Consider the following 16732-nt stretch of genomic DNA (forward strand, 5'->3'; position numbering starts at 1 on the left):
GAGGAAGGGTCTTCAGTCTTCAGACTGTATTGAGAGCTGGGCAAGTTCTATTTCCCTAGAGCATCTACAGCACATTTTGGCCTTGCTGCTCAACTGCTGGAGAGGGGTGGAGTGGATTGTTTTATGTTAAGTGTTAATTTTCGCCTTTGAAAAATATTACAAATTTTAGCTAATCTATTATAAACTTAGGAAATATAAACAATTGGAAACTTCCTTGAAAGACATCTGTCTGTCCACCTCCATCCTACAATTGCTTTGGTTAGGAGCTGCTGGTAGAACGACCTGGCTGAAATCAAAAGCCCTAAAAACACTAAAAGGGTTTCTTCCTCACCCTGTCTTTTTTTTTTTTTTTTTTTTTTTATTTTATTCACCATCAGTATTTCTGTGACAACTCAGCCCCAGCAGCCCCAGGGGACAGGACAGAGAGACGAGGAGTGGAAGTGCCCTTTGACTAAGCGGGCATTAAATGTTGGCTAACAACCGAGAGACACCGTGAGACTGGAGAGGGGGGAAAGTTAAAAAGAAAGAAAGAAGAGCTTTTCAATATGAGCATTCATGTAGTTTTGACAGGAGCAATTTATCATGGCTATGAAAGGCGGCTCTGCCTCCAGCGCTGAAAGACAGCCTGGTTAAACTTTTACCTGCCCCTCTGAAAAGGGAGCAGCACACAGCCGGGAGGGGACTGCTCCCTGCTCCGGTGATGCATCTTTCCATGGGGCTGGGGGAGGGAAGGGACGTGGTTCCCAAACAGCTTGTGCCCATCTGTTCTGCACAGAAAGAAGGCCTGACAAGGCAGGGGGAGGGAGCGTGTGAGCCAGCAGGCTGGGGGCTCCCGGATTGATAACAGCCATGGGGAGATGGGATGGGAGCAGGGCTGGGAGCTGCCCCCCAGGAGAGGCTGGAAATTAGCACTGGGGATCTCACCACCCACCCTTAGCTGCTGCTTTCACGCTGGAAGTGTGAAAGTCCGTGGAGCAATGCTCCTGAGCTGGACACAGAGGTGACTTGACATTCTGGGGTGTGCACGGAGGGTGGGCAGCAGTGGATATGGAAAGAAGTGGAAAATGCAGTATTGTGGTGCAGGACACAGCAAGAGCTGGTGTTGGCATCCCTATAGATTGTTTGGGAGAAACAGAAGAGATTATGATAAGGGAAAAAAACCCCATGAAAATATCCCCCAGCAACATTCAGCTGAGATATTATTCTTTTGTCCCAATTTGTTATGGGGAAAGGTGCTGGTTCTGCACCAGCTCATGGCAGGCAGGAGCCAGGCTGGCCAGGACCCTGTGCACAGGTTGTTTTTTGCCATACTCCTGAGTGGATTGACAATTCCCTGAAGAAATAATTTTCTGCTGAGAATAATGATCTATCTAAATTAAAGCATTTCACCACAAAGAGTGGATTTCATTGAAATTTTCAATGGAGTAGTTAACAGCTTCCACAGCTATGCTTTTTCCCCAATAACTAGCTGGTATTAGGCTAAATTGTACTGTATTTTCAATATTTTGCAAGATAAAATTATGCTATTTAAGTGGCTGTATTTTACATTGTGTGAAAGAAACAAACCAATATCATAATAAAACCTTTTCTTCCCATCAAAAACTTCAGAATTTCCCATTTCCCCCTCCCTTGATGAAGATAGGATGATATTTTGAAATCTCAGATGAGCAACCACATCTGACATTCCCTGCCTGTGCATCCATCAGCACTCGTCCCTGTTGAAGCACGAGTGGGACAATTTGTATTATTAAAAAGAGGAATGTGCTAAAATATTTCCCACGTTTCAGAACAAAATCCAGCAGTGCTGTTTCACCCGAACAAAATCCAGCCACCCTTGTTTGACAGCTAAACAATTCCCTGAGTGTGACACGGCACACTGAGCTGCAAGGGATGTGCAGTCACATGCCAAAGAGCTGAACTCACCTATCTCAAACCATTTCAAATTTAAGCTTCTTTTTTAAGCCAACAATCTGATTCCTCTCTGCACATAAGAGAGGGAAAGAGGGAGATACGACTGCAAGAGAGACTTTCTTCCCCTCTGCTACACAAGGTCTAAGTCATGGCTGAAGCTAGCTGAGAATTAAATTAATTTTATTTCTTACACTCTGTATGTTTAAGTCCTGTCCAAAAGCTGCTGATCACTTTGGGACAGCTCAGAGAAACAAAGGTTGTCCTGAGGACTGTTCTGAGAGCCCTCACAGCACGCACAGTGACCGTGCAGAACGGGAAGCAGAAGGGGCATTAAATGTACAAATATTCCCACCAGGCCTCTCATGTCATTAATTGGTGATCTTCCGACTCTGAAATAACATTTTTTCCCCCCTCACATTTCTTATTTCATTATCCCCAGTTCAATACACATCAGTGCAGGATGAGGCAAACTAGTTAGATAGATCAGGAATTATTTAAATTAGGGAGAGATGTATGGGTAGTTAAATACTCGGTCTTCTATTCTACCCTAATTACGTATCAAATTACACTCAAATTATACCCAAAAATAGATGTAGGGAGGTAGTCCTGAAATCTCCAGGAGATATCAATGGGAGAAAGGTGAAATGAAGCAGGTGTTGCAAGTAGATCTGAACTAATGCAATATGAAAACCGTGCAGGACCATCATTTTCCATTGTGTCGTGTTATTACCAACATTTGCTTAAAATTTCTTTGCAAACAAGACCCGGTAACGAATGAGTGTTCTCTGGGCCTGGAGGAAGCAGTTTATTTTACTAATGCAAGAGAATTTTGCTCTTGATTTTAATGCTGTTCTGATTCTCATTAGTCTTTGTGACAACAAGAGTGTTCCGGTAATGGAGCAGGTTTGTCACACTGTCCAGCCACTGGGGAGGTGCTGGGGTGGTGCCTCTTGAACTGGAAAGAGCTCAGGCTACTTCCATGGAAGTTAATGTTGCTTTCATGGCAATGTTGTAAATCTGCACTCTCCCTGGTACATTACATTGCTTAAGCTAAGCTGTTGCTATGCCCATGTCCTGATTCACTTGGTAAAATGATTTTCATACACTTAAACTGCTTCCCAGAGGATTGCAAAACTAACTGAGCTCTGAAAAGTATTGCCAGCCTGGAATTTCTTCTCTGAAATGCTCTTTAGGTGGTGGACAAAAGCAGGAGGTCTGCACAGCAGCACAGTGCCAGCTTGGTTTGGGGAGTCTCCAGAGCCCATGGCCATACCCCTGCTCCCCAGAAGGGCTGAGTGTCCTCAGTTCTCTGGGAAAGGACAGGACTGTGCTCCTGCACACCAGCCAAAGATGTCACTGCAGCCAGCAGTTGTACCTGGCCCATGTCCTGGCTCTTTACCTGCAGGCTGACTTCAGGCACCCACCCACTTCTCAGCTGGAGAGATATTTCTGGCATCAGCTTTGGAGAAAGCAGCAGATGGTCGCTGGAACCAGGTGTCCATCCAGGAGGAATGAGCAGCAAACTGTACAGCTGAGGGGAACATCATCGTTCTGTTACTTCTGTAAGAAGTTCTGCAACGTGAAATAAAAACCCAAACAACTCGCCAAACCTGCCAGCATATTTATGGCCTTTGCAGAGCTCAGCATCCACCATCCCCACTGCTATATGTCAAGAATATCTCAGTGCTGGGGAGCAGTAACAGCAGGGCTGTGAGTGAGATGAGCAGATTCTCACTTCTCGTCTGAGGTGTCCCTCCCCATCAGCTGCTGCTGGAGAGACACATGAAAATATATCATAAACAGGGGGATGGTCCCTACCTCTTCATTGCTTCTGGATCCAACATCAGGAGGAAATGGAGAGTGGCCTATAAATAACAGCTGCTCTTCACTTGGCTGAGGTTGCAGCAAGCCAGAGCTCAGCTCACAGTGGAACGTGTCACACACCCTTGTTTGCCACCCTGACAGAAGCACAAACTGGCTTCTGGGTAGAGCCCACATCTGTGGACTGCAGGGCATTCCTCTGGAGCATTAACAGATGCAGCATTGATTTTAGACTGGACAAATGTCTGCTGAGAGCAGCAGGGGCAGAATTGACAGTGTGGCAAGGAGGAAAGGACTGTAGGACCTTTGGTGATGCCTTCCAGGTTATTTTCTGTGACTCTGGGAATCTGTTCAACTTGCACCTATGAATTAGGTTCAGTGCCAAACTCTGAAGAATAGGTGGTGGGGGAGCAGCCCAGGATGCAGAGCTGCTCTCTGCAGTGAGGGCAGGGAAGCTGCCTAGGGAGCATCTCCAGCACACCACTCACCATGGTGGATTTGAAAAGACTTTTCTTTCCATGAAGAAGCCAAAATCCCATTTCTGAAGCTATGTGGATAACAAGGCTCAAGTCCTCTAGGGTATCTGACTACCTGTGAGAATGATTCCCAAAATAAAGGCAGCTGATTACTTAGATCTCAGAAATATTCAGGAAGCAGAGCTGATGTTATTATTACTGAGGCTGATTCAGAGCTGGAAGCTCATCTGGGCACTCTGGATCTTCCTGAATCTGTTTTTCCATCATTTGTGTAAGCCCTCAGAGGGATCAGCCCATTTGGTGATTTTGGACCATGACCTGACTTCCCTGGAAGCTCCAAGGGGAAGGCAGAGAGGAGGCCCCAGTGAGCTCTGCCCCACATTGCCTCTGAAAAGAGAGCAGCAGAAAGGACACAGATACTTAAAGCAATCTAGAAAACCCATGCTCTATTTCCAGCATCTCTTGCATAGGATAATTGCCACTAATCAGAAGTAAACATGCATACATATATTTATACATTCCTGTGCAAATTATATATTTACATGGAGCTGACAGACTTGGACATCACCATTTTTCATGTCATTATGGAGCAACTCAGTTAGCAAATGCTAATAAATATTTGGCTTTTGCAAATGAAACATCTTTTATGTGTGCACCATCAGGCAGGGTAAGAAATGCCTGCTGGCAGGAACATGCCCCGTTTGGCTTTTAAATCTGCCTCCCATTGGGCTGCATGGCTGGTGGGATGTGCTGTGTGGGTGTAGGACGAGCAGCAGTGGTGTGGTATAAATATTCCCATCAAAGCCAGGTTTATTGGTGGTTCCAGTCTGCACTAACATGAAAAAGATCACAGTGGCATGAACTTATTGATGGGCAGAGCAGTAGACTTGGACAGTCTGATATATAGAAATATGACCCTGAAATTGGACTGATCAGCTGTGTCACTCTTCTCTTGGTGGGGAGCTCTGAAATGAGCACAGTGAGGTCGTGTTTCTCTCTGTGTTGTAGAGCCTTTTTGTTTGTTTATTTTGCACATGGCTCCTGGTCCATCTGCAGCAGCCTGTGGCTTGACATTTGAAATTCAACCTCTAAGTGCCTATGGCTGGGTTGATTGGATACTTAGGTCACATATGACAGCCTTATTTTCTTGTTGGACACAGTTGGCTCCTAGAATTAGAGGCTTGCTTCGTCCACATAGTTCCATTTTTATTTTTAGCATTTGCCAGTAAAATTTTAGGGTGGGAGCTCCAGCTTTTGTTGTGTTTGTACAGTGCTCAGCCAAGTGTCCTAACATGGCTTGGACTAATTTTTTGTGCTATAATTCTAAAAGGAAACAGCTAATATACTGGTCCCTTGTATATTATTTTAAAATACCTGATTAAGAAGAAAAGGGATCTGAATTCAAGTTATAGCAAATTTGTTTAAAATATAAATTTTTAATAAAACCCCATTTTCTTTCCTAATAGAGTATTTTTCTAGCCCCTGCTATTTGTCCTTCTGCTGTGCCTGCCTCTCTCATGCTAAGCAGCAGCAGGCCCTGGACATGGACACCATGTCCTGACATGCAGACCTGACTTTTCACACTGATGTCCCTTTGCACACCACAGAGGCAGTGCTCCAGAGGGGAAGAAAAAAAAATCTATTTGCATCCAATCGACTGAGCTCTTTAAGTGCTGAAACTAGTAGACCAAATGAGTTTATTAGATTATCATTGCGGAAGTTAATAAAGAATTAATTTCTCTTCATGTGACATCCAAAGGCAGTTATTTCAGTGGCCTGTCCATTTACACAAAGCCAAGTATTTGTCAAGTGTCAAACTCAATTCCCATGACCCAGGCCTCCTCAATAATTCTGGATTAGGAATACCCTTAAATGACATTACAAAAATTTTATTCCAAGATGCATTGAACTCCTGGGACTACTCAGGAATTTCAGGTTAGTGAAGGTTATGTAGTCAGCAAAAGCTTATTGGATATAAGATCTGGAATGGAAGGATAGGGTGTGCAATGTTTTTGTGAGGGTGGAAAGCAGCATGAAAGAAGAGAAAAAGCTGATTTCCAAAAGGGGATCTTCTATTCTCTTTCTCTCCCCTGGAAATAATGCAGGGAAGGTTTATCTGCATTGCAAAGTAAGTGGCCAGTGTGATCTCCAGCACAGGAAATGCTGCAGTGCTGCTGTAGAAAGAACAGCGTGGGTGCCATGAGGGGGAGGAGGAGGGGGCAGAATTGAGCCATCAGTTGCTGCTCTGGGAATTCAGGGCTATAAAACATCTTCATTCAGAGAAGGAGTCGAGAGTTTTGCACATTCCCGGCTACCAAGTCAGACATAACATCAAAGAAAGAGGAATCTCTTTCATGTTTTCCTGTTCTCATTAGATTTAGACTAGAGATAAACTAGATGGAGACTAGGAATAGGGATAGTCTGGATATAAGGATAATCAGAAGGTGGGGTGGAAGATATCCCAATAGATAGACTAGACACAAGGAAGTAATTTTTTACAGTGAGCTCGGTGGAACAGCAGAACAGATTTCCCAGAGAGCTGTGGATGCCCTGTCCCTGGGAACATTCAAAGTCAGGTTGAATGGGGCTCTGAGCAGCCTGATCTGGTGGAAGAAGTTGCTGCTCACTGCAGGTGGGTTGGACTGGCTGACCCTTAAATGTCCCTTCCAACCCAAACTTGTCTGTAATTCTGTGATTTACCTCTGATGACAGATACACAAAACACACAGGGTGGACACACTGTCTTCCTCTGAAGGGGAAATGGTGCAGGGTGGGACTTAGATTATAGGTAAAGAATGGTAAAGAGAAAAAAAATCTATTTGCATCACTTGAGCCATCAGAAAAAGAGAATCCCTGTGCATACATTGACTTTACTTTATTTCAAGGTTATATGAAAATAGAAAGCTAGATGGTAATCAGTAGGAAGAGGTGCCGAGCACTGAACCCCTCTGGTTGGGATAATGCACCTTTAAAATGTAAACAGACAGTCTCAAGCATTGTTTTAATCATTAGTAATTTTTTGTTTGAAGGAGTCACTCCATCATCCCTACAAATGAATTTCCCTCCCTCCCCTCCATCTCCTCCACTTCTCCTTATTGCCTTATTGTGAATGCTTCTACCCAACCTTCTGATTAATGCTGGAATAAATCTGCCTGAGAGTTGGGGTACAGGACCTTCAGCTGGAAATCTGTCCCTGTAAGTTTCTGCCTGTGGGGGAAACAAGGACCTGACCGTGTATTTCTTCTAATTCCACAGCTGTGTCTTTAGTGATGTATGGATGGCTGTGAGCAGAGCTTGGCTACAAGGGTGGGCACTTCCCATCCTGGTTCTTGGGAAATAACTGCCCAATAACTCACTGCAAAGCTTGTGTGGCTCTGAGAGTGAGACCTGGATTCATCTCACCCACCCTTACGGTCTGAAAAATGTCGAGAGTGCAATGTTTTTTGCTGCTGAGAAGTTAAGTGACTAATCCAAGCTTACAGTCTAGACTTCCTCAGCTGCCCTGGGAAAAAGGCAAGATTCTCCACAAACTGATTCATCTGCCCTAAAATGCTTGCCCCAGACAGAAAGGATGAATCCTCCCTCAGAGGTGGCCATTTCTGATCCTGATTACAGAAGAAACTGGAGCTGCCAACTTAGACAAGGTGTCCAGCCTGGACATGTTATGTGAGGTGAGTTGAACCTGCTCAAAGGAGCTTGGCCATGTGAGTGAGACTGACCTAAATCTTCCTTGTCAAAAACTTATGGTTTTTGTCACACAATTGTCTTAAGAAAAACAAAAAAAGAGAAAACACAGACACAACATTCATAAACATTTGAAATACAGGTTTAAATGACCACTCAAGTCTCACTTATTCATTAGTGTTGGGCTTAACCAGGTGCATGTTTGTGATGAAAACTAAACATGTGTTCGATTGCTTTGATGAACTGTGACACTTTATAAATCCTATTGTTGGAGTCATTTCACCTTCAAAATTTAACCTGTTTGTATGATACACGCCTCAAACTTCCCTCCCCAGGGGAAATCCCAGCCCATGAACCTTTTGGCAGCCCCTGAGCTCCCCCAGTTGTGACCCATGCATGGCAGGTCATCCATGCAGAGGGAGGGACGTGGGTGCCCTGGAGGTTCTGCCATGCCTGCTGTCCTTGGCAGCATCCCCTGGGCTGGGTGAGGAAAAGTTTGCACTTTCGAAGCTGGATTGAGTTTAATCAGCTCAGCTCTGTGTCCCAAGCGCTGTGACATCACAGTGACACAAAGGGCAGGGTAGGGACACACATGTGATATGAAAACAAGGGTTGTGCATCAGGAAAAGGGCTTGCAATGGCAATGCTTTCTTTTCTATGGCTGGTTGTCTCTGGAAATGGGACTATTCTGGAGGCACATTTCCAAGACAGAAGTAGGGATCTGAGGTATAACCTTTTCCTTTCTCTCAGAAGAGTCTCAAGAGGTGATTTTGATTTAGAGTTTGGCCAGCTTCCTCATACTGAAAGCTCTTTAGTAATCTACTTTTCCTTCTTTTCTTAGCAGAAAATCTTCTTGTCTTTTAATAGCCAATGAAGATGTTCAAGCAGAACAAATTCTGAAATTCCTCTCAGCCAGGAGCCTCCAGGATGAGAGTGTGGCTTGGAGTCTTGGGGCTGGAATTAGCCTCAGGGCTTGCTTTGTTGCTTTGGGCTACCAAAGCCCAGAGTCTGGGCAATAATTCTGGGCACTGTTTGCAAGGACATTTGCATTGTCCACTAATGGTCACTGTGAGGTTCAGGAACAGGACTCTGTTGTTGGAGCATCTAAAACACCTATCTGGATAACCAGAGACAAAACCAATTCCACAGGACTTCATTTTTGCTTCATTTTCCTTCCTTTTCATGCTGCTTCCTGCTGGATTTGAGCACTGTGTCTCTTGTCACCCTTCTCCAGCCTGGCAGGGCAGCAGGGAGGGGATGAGCTGGGAGCTGTCAGGACAGTGATGCACATGGGAGAAGGAGGGGCAGCTCGTGTTCCCAAGCCACAGAGCTGCCTGACACAGCTGGGCAGATGTTAAACTTTAACCAGCTGGGCTCAAACCCTCCCCAGGGCCAGCGAGTGCCTGCAGTGCCAAAGCGGAGTCGAGCAAGGAAGATGCTGAGCTGCTGGATGGTGTGTGGGTGAGAACAAGAAGGAGATGCTTTTCCATATCTCTCCCCCTATCCTGCTGTGATGTTGCCTGGTGGGACAGCAGGAGCCCCTGGAAGGGTTTCTGCCCCATCCTCCCTGCTTGGGTGTGGTGCAGAGCTTCCCTGGAGAATGGCTTTGTCCCCGGGTTGTTTCTCTCCCTCCTGTCTCTGGAAGCTACAGGACCCTGATGAATGACTCCCATATCCTGATCAAAAAGTCTCCCTAACAGTTTTAGTGTGTTTGTGTCCCCCTAGTTAAGATAAATTAGACAGGCTAATGAGACTGATTAGTCTTTAGCTGCGACCCTTGGCCTTTAGGATGTACTTTGAGCTAATAGAGAGAATGGGGATTATAGGCTGTGATAATGTGCTTGTGTTGGCCTTTTAAAGGAAAACACATTTATTGCTGCTTAGAGGAAATTGATCTAAGTGTGCTAGAAGCATTTCTATGGACTGAATATGGAATTTTTATTAAGTAGGTGACTCAGGTTCAGCCAAGATTGCCAGATTGGAAATGAGCAAGAGATATTTTAGGGAGATTCCACCTGCTGGCTGCCTCTCCGACTGATAGCAAGTTTCACTCATCCCAACTGTGATCTGCTGCTCTGCATGTCAGCTGTGGAGCTCTAGGAACTTGGACTGCAATCCCCAGGTCTACTGGCTCAGGTCCAAGCTAACAAATCATCAAAGACAACCAGTTGTGTTTTCATGTTTACTAAGAGTTCAACTCTTTGATTCCCTTCTCAGTCTGCAAAGCCAAATGGTTCCCTGAGTTATACTGGGATCCTGAGGCAAACAATGAACCATCACACAGCCAGTTCAGAGCACAGCAGGGTGCTCAGGGGCCCAATCCTGCCCTAAGGATAAGGTTTGATTCCATTGCCTAAAGCCTCCCATTTTCTGCTTTGTGCACAATAGAAGCAGTTGTGCTCCTGAAAGTTTTCTCTGATAATATCAGCTGGACTTAAAATAATTACTTGCTCTTCCTGCAAGCTCTTATGGGCTCATGCTCTGGGTGGGTTTGTTCCTCCCTTCCAATACATTTGGACAGTTTAACTGGTTTTCAGGAAGCTCTGACCAAGTACTGTTCCCACATCCCCTCTGACAAGTCCCCAGGTTTGGGTTTGGGTGGGTGAAACTGTAAAACACTTTGTGCATCCTCGCAAAGGATGATGCAAAATGCTGCTGCACCACCCCGGTGGTGTCCTGCCTCCACTCGCTCCAGGTACAAATGGCAGTGGGAACAGCAGGAAAACCAAGGCAAGGTCAACTCAAACATCACATCTCACTGGGGCTGGGGAGAGCAGGTCTGCAAGTTTTCTTACAGACGAGGTGTCCAGCTGAGCTGCACTGTAGCCAGTGCCAGCCTGGGCTCCCAGCAGAAATGCCCTGCTTTGCATCTGGACCACAGCTGGTTTTTGTAAAAGCTGTTTGATTTACTTACAGCTCATCCCCACACTCCATTTGCTGACCCAGGCTGAGCTGGTTGCCTGGTGTTCCAAAGCTTCATCTCTCAGTCACGGGAAGGTGTTCTCTGTCCACCTGACTCTACAAGGAACCAAAGGGGATTGGGTGTGCAGACCCCTGGGCAGTCTCCTGCCACATCTGATGTCCCAATATGTTTTTCTCCAATTCAGTGGACTAAGCACCTGTTCTATAAAGCTCAGCAGCTCAAAGTGCACTTCCTGTCACGTAAAATCACAAAAGGGCTCTGCCAAGTTGCAGCTTGTAACCCAAATGAACCCATGCAAAAAATCAGATTTATTATATGCAGTGATATCCCCTCTGACATCACCCTGTCATTAATCAATGTGATCCTTGACACTTTCCATACACAAGCACCTCGCAGTAAATACTCTTATCAGTCTTTTACAGCCATCACAACTGAGGTCTGACTCAGACAAGGTCAATGTGGAGCCAAGGGACTGGGAGCACTGGAGCTGCCACCGTCCCCACCTCTGCACCAGTCCCTCTTTTCTGAGAAGTGATACAGCTGATCAAAGGTTTCAGCCACAGCCCTGAGGTCCTGGAAGGGCTCTCCAGAAGTCACAAATCATTTTATGATGCTCTGTCACATGTTCTGTACTTGGCCACCTTTCCATGCAATGCTTTAGGATGCTGAGAAACCAGAGAGCAGATGTAGGAGAGGATCCTCAGCCAGCACCACACCAGCTGAGGTTTGGAGTGGAGCTCTGACCATTAACACCAGCTGACCTGGTGCTGTCCAAATGAAACAGAAAGAGAAGCCAGCTTCCAAATGCAACTGTTTCAGTGAGGACAATACTGAGATTCCTCAAACAGGATGAAAATCCAAGCATCACAGCCCCTGGTTGTTGTCTCTGTTACAGACACCCAAGGAAAATGAGTCCTGCAAAGTGTTTTGCAGGTTTATGTGGGGAAAAAAGCAGGAACAATATTTAGTAACAAATCTGTGTTTCTTCAGCACTGATCCTGCCAGAAACCATTGGCAAACGGTATAAACATTGAGCTGGGAAGGGCTGATCATGAATAAGGTTACTTGTGAAAGGGAGTATCAAGGAGCAAGCCTGTTAGCAGGTAAGCCAGAGTATTTTAGGTGGAAACATTCTTGTCTTTAATTAAAGATTGTTCATTTACTCCCTTAAATGTGGACTTTTATATTTGGGTCAAAATTTATGCCAAGTTTTAATAACTTTTACTAAACGAGTGCTGTTATTTACTAAAATACAGCCCATGGTAAATGTCCCTAATGTTTAAATTCAAAAGGAACTTTCTAGGTTCTTCCTTCCTGTTGACTTGCTCTTGTGTCTAAAGGTCTCTACCACCTTTATTTTAACCTGAGATTTGTCAAGGCAGGAACAGAACCTTCATAACATCTGCCATTCAGATGATGGCAGGCAAAGAATAGCCTCCAGCTGCCAGTAAATCAAATGCAGTTGCATCAGGGTTGATGTTGCTTGAAATTCTTGCATCAGTGCTCAAGAGCCAGAAAGAAAAAGAAAAAAGCAAAAAAGGGGTTGGGGAAAGAGAGGAGGAAAGATGTGCTGCTGATCTGTGTGAGAACAGGTCACTTCCCTGCCCCTCCTTGGCAGGACTGATCTAGAAGCTATTTTGGGGTGAAATGAAGAATACTTACTTGTCATAGAATCATAGAGTGGTTGGAAAAGACCTCAAAGCTCATCTTGTTCCACCCCCTGCCATGGCAGGGACACCTTGCACTGTCCCAGGTTGCTCCCAGCCCCAATGTCCAGCCTGGCCCTGGACACTGCCAGGGATCCAGGGGCAGCCACAGCTGCTCTGGGCACCCTGTGCCAGGGCCTGCCCACCCTGCCAGGGAACAATTCCTGCCCAATATCCCATCCAGCCCTGCCCTCTGGCAGTTTAAAGTCACTGCCCCTGTCCTGTCACTCCCTGTCTTTGTCCAAAGTCCCTCTCCAGCTCTCTTGGAGCCCCTTTAGGCCCTGGAAGGGGCTCTAAGTTCTCCCTGGAGCCTTCTCTTCTGCAGGCTGAACAATTCCTACTCTCATCCTGTCTCCATAGGACAAGAAGCCTTTTCACTACTCTTTCACTCTAAGCATTGAGTGAAAGGCAATGGAAGCCCAGCAGCCTCTCCACCAGCAGAAGATTCCCTTTAGGAGCCGTTTTCAGTTGCACACATTCAAATTCACTGCACTTTATTAATGACTGGAGAAAGAAATGGCCAAATCCACATAAATAAATAAAACTGAATGGCTGCCATGATGTGCACTAATTTGGGTGGTTCTGTGTTGCTGTCTCTCTGTGTACAGTCACTGGAATGAAAAGGAGATATTTTAAGTCAGAAACTGAGTATCTATGGCAGACAATTTGGGTACAGGGAAGAGCAAATCTCTCTGCTAAGGGGCTGGGGGAGAAAAAGCCATCATCTGAAAAGATGAATATTTGAAAATGCCAACTGCTACAGCCACTGCAGGCTTATTTACCAGCACTCTGAGCCTGGCTGGAATCGATCTGTGGGGATAGGTTTGCTGAAAAGGAAACAAAAACAAATGGGGCTTCTGCTTCTGGGATGACACTGCTCAGTTGTCAGGAACAGCTGGTTATGTTTCCCTTGGCAGGGGCAGCAGGAGATGCTTTAAACACAGACCCAGAGCCTGTGGCTGTAAGAAGTGAAATACCTGTGTGGCATTTCACTTGGATTCCTGGTGCAGGAACTAAAACAATGTTAATTGTAGAGAACTGGTTTATTCAGCACAAAGTCACACAAGGAATTCGAGTTTTGGAGAGCAGAAAGCACTTACAAGAAAGTTCAGAAATAAACTTTCTAAATTTACCTTGCTCTCTATGAACTTGTCATTTGTGCCTTCAGGTACCAAGTTCTACTTTCCCCTCATCACTGTTCCTAGTCCATTGGTGAGGAAGAGCAATATCTCTGCAGAAGGACTGTGCACTTGTTCAAGCTTCCTTCAGCACATGGAGGCAGAACAAGAGCAGCCTAGAAGTGGTTTTACTGACATACCTGTTCCTGTCCAAGTTTGTTTTACTCCTTTAAATAGTCCCAGTTTAAAGGCAGAATGGTCAGAAGCCAGGCCTAAGGCACTTCTGTCATTGGAAGTTTGTTGTATTAGGATGCTGCTACCAATGCACAGTGTAGCTTTTCCTATGGGATTAATCCCTAAGGTGAGGAATGCACAGGGTTATACTGGTGTAACTGTGCTCATACTGGACAGAGCAACAGTAAAAAAAAAAATTAAAAAAATTAAAAATTACACTTCTGAAAGCTCATTAGCAAAGAGCCCGAACCTGAACCCAGGATCTGAGCCTGGAATGAATACTGGGGTGACAAGGAAAGGTCACTGTGGAGAGCCCTGGCTGTGAGCTGAGCTGAGCTTTGGCTTTGAGCAAGGATGTAGCCTTGAGTAATTCTGCGATCCTAAGACCTCAAGTAATTCCCACTTGTGTTTGCTTGTATTTTTACTGGCTGTCTTTTACACTTCTGCCTCTCAGATTACTAAGGCTGGTGACAAGGAAATATGGGAATAGCCACCCAATCAAATTAAAAAACATTAGAAAGGTCAAGCACATACAGGTTGCTTTCACACCATGAGTGGGAATCAGATTTCCTGGTATCTCAGTAAAAGTGCTAGATAGTGTTAACCAGATAAGGAAATGGGAGCCTGGAAGCCTAAAACCAGGACTAATTTGCTAGGGGATCTCTTTTCAAGGAAAAGTGGTGGTTGGATTTCTTTGACATTTCTACCCTGTGGATGAAAACAGCCTGACTGTGCTTTTGTGTCTTTCCCTGCCCAGTGTGGTCCTGGTACCACAGGGATGAGAGTTTCTACAGACCTGCTGATGGTGTAGGAAGTTGGAAGAGGAGCAGTAAATAAATGCAATATTTGTCCTGGAAAAATATTACCTGTAAATGGCTTTATCTGGGAGGGAATTGAGGTGCTGGAGCCTCATCTCACAGCTGAAGCCCTGACAGAGGGCACCTCGATGGTCCCTTCCACACATAACTGAATCTCCAGCAGCCTGTAGACATGATGTCCATATAGTTTTATACTTAGACTTTCCCTTTTTGGGAAAAGGGCTGGTAAAGAGTTCTAACTACCAGAACCATCTAATGAAAACTGCACAGAGCAGCATGTCCTCAGTAGACAGAGACCTTCTCCTCTTGATGCACCACCTAAGGAAACTTTCAAACATGGATTTTTGGAGACACAATTGGAAGTTTAGACATTTTGAGGTATAGACATCCTGGGAGAGTTCTGCTACCAGGCAAGACCAACTTTGTCTTTGCTTGACCAGATGGGCAGCAACCACCATACACTGGGAAACATCCTGCTCTGCTTTTCTGGCTGATCTGTTTTAGATTTGTAATGACCATGGGCTGTTTCTCAAAGCTCTTGCTTCCACTTTATCTCAGGGTCAGTGGCTCATTCAGGATTTTGAAGACTGTTGCACAGGAGCAGCCTTCATTTTTGAAGATAGTGTCTCCTGAAATAATGAGTAAATAAACCCTGTCACCTTGACAGGCTAACATTTCCATCTCCCCCTTCATTATTTATTTATGTATGGTTCCTGAAACCTATTTCCCAAATTCTCCACCCTCACCCTCCTTCCCCTACTTTGTCTTAATGAATTGAGGATTGAATTCTGGAGCACACACTTGAGTCAGAGATGATAAAGCACCCAGTCTTTTGGCAGTCCTGTAAATGCTACAGTGGCTTCCAAAGAGTTAATTCATTATGGTCCATTGTCCAGTCAACTTTATAGCTAGCAGCAGATTGGAGCCAACTTGAAATGCTGAAGTGGGAATGAAAAATGAGCAGAGCCTTGGTGTGCATTAAATATTTAATATTCTCTCAGTGGGAGGTGTCAGGAAAAGGACCATATAATAAATACTACAAGAGACAATTCCATCACTGAACTCGTCTGTTAATGACCTCATTTGCTTTGACAGAAACATTACAGATGCAGACTTTTCGCTTCTGTGGCCCTAATAAGCAACCACATTCCAGTTGGAAAGCAAATTCCTGCTCCTGCAATGCAGAGGAGTGGGCTGGAGCTATGATTGTCTCCTTCTCCCTCTCTCTGTTTCCCCCCACTACACAGATCTGGGGCATTTAGGAAGAATTTTGTGTGGCATGAAAGGTATTTGTGGCAGCTGTGGGATTTTGGCAGGAAAAGCGACAATTTTACCAAACTACCTGGAAAAAGTGAACTCAAAAAAACTTTCCCTTCCCTTAGAGGAGAAAAATGCCTCCCATCTCCTGTCTTACAATCACCAGCTTGTAAATTGTGGGAGCTTGATGTTGGTGTTTGAGGAGGTGGTGGTGACCAGCTCCAGTTTAACTCCTTAAAGAGTTCTCATGCCAGGAGTGAAGGGATGCTCAGGAGGATCTATCCAGATACCTCCTGTGAGTGTTTCCCTCTTCAGCAGGCATGGAGATCTTGGATCCCATTGCATTCCTGGACCACATGTTGGCCAGATCACAGGGTTTTCTGTGCAGTGCTGTGACCTGCAGCCCTGCTGGTCCCACAGAGGGATGTTCTGCCTGAGCCCCAGTATTACAGAGGCTTTGGCTTCAAACTAAGTGTGAGCAGCATGTTTTCTCTCTTCTACTATTTATGTTTGAAAGGTCTTCAAAAGCATCCCTGTTCTGATGGCTGGAAGCCAGCTCTACATGTATTCATATCCAGTTCCTGTGGAGATGATCTTTGCCAGGTTTCCCCTTCAATTTAATTAATTCTTTTCCCGCCTGGGTAGATAGGTCCTGGGATACTTGTATCACTTCTCAGTCTCTTTTTTAAAATCCTGGTTGAGCAAACCAACCTCTTTGTGTTTGTCTAGAAATGTTCCTGATGGCTCTCAGCATCCCAGTAAACTTTTCTTCTTCTGTCTCTGC

The sequence above is a fragment of the Sturnus vulgaris genome, chromosome 17 (genome assembly GCF_052056855.1).
Source record: "Sturnus vulgaris isolate bStuVul1 chromosome 17, bStuVul1.hap1, whole genome shotgun sequence".
Taxonomy (NCBI): Eukaryota; Metazoa; Chordata; class Aves; order Passeriformes; family Sturnidae; genus Sturnus; species Sturnus vulgaris.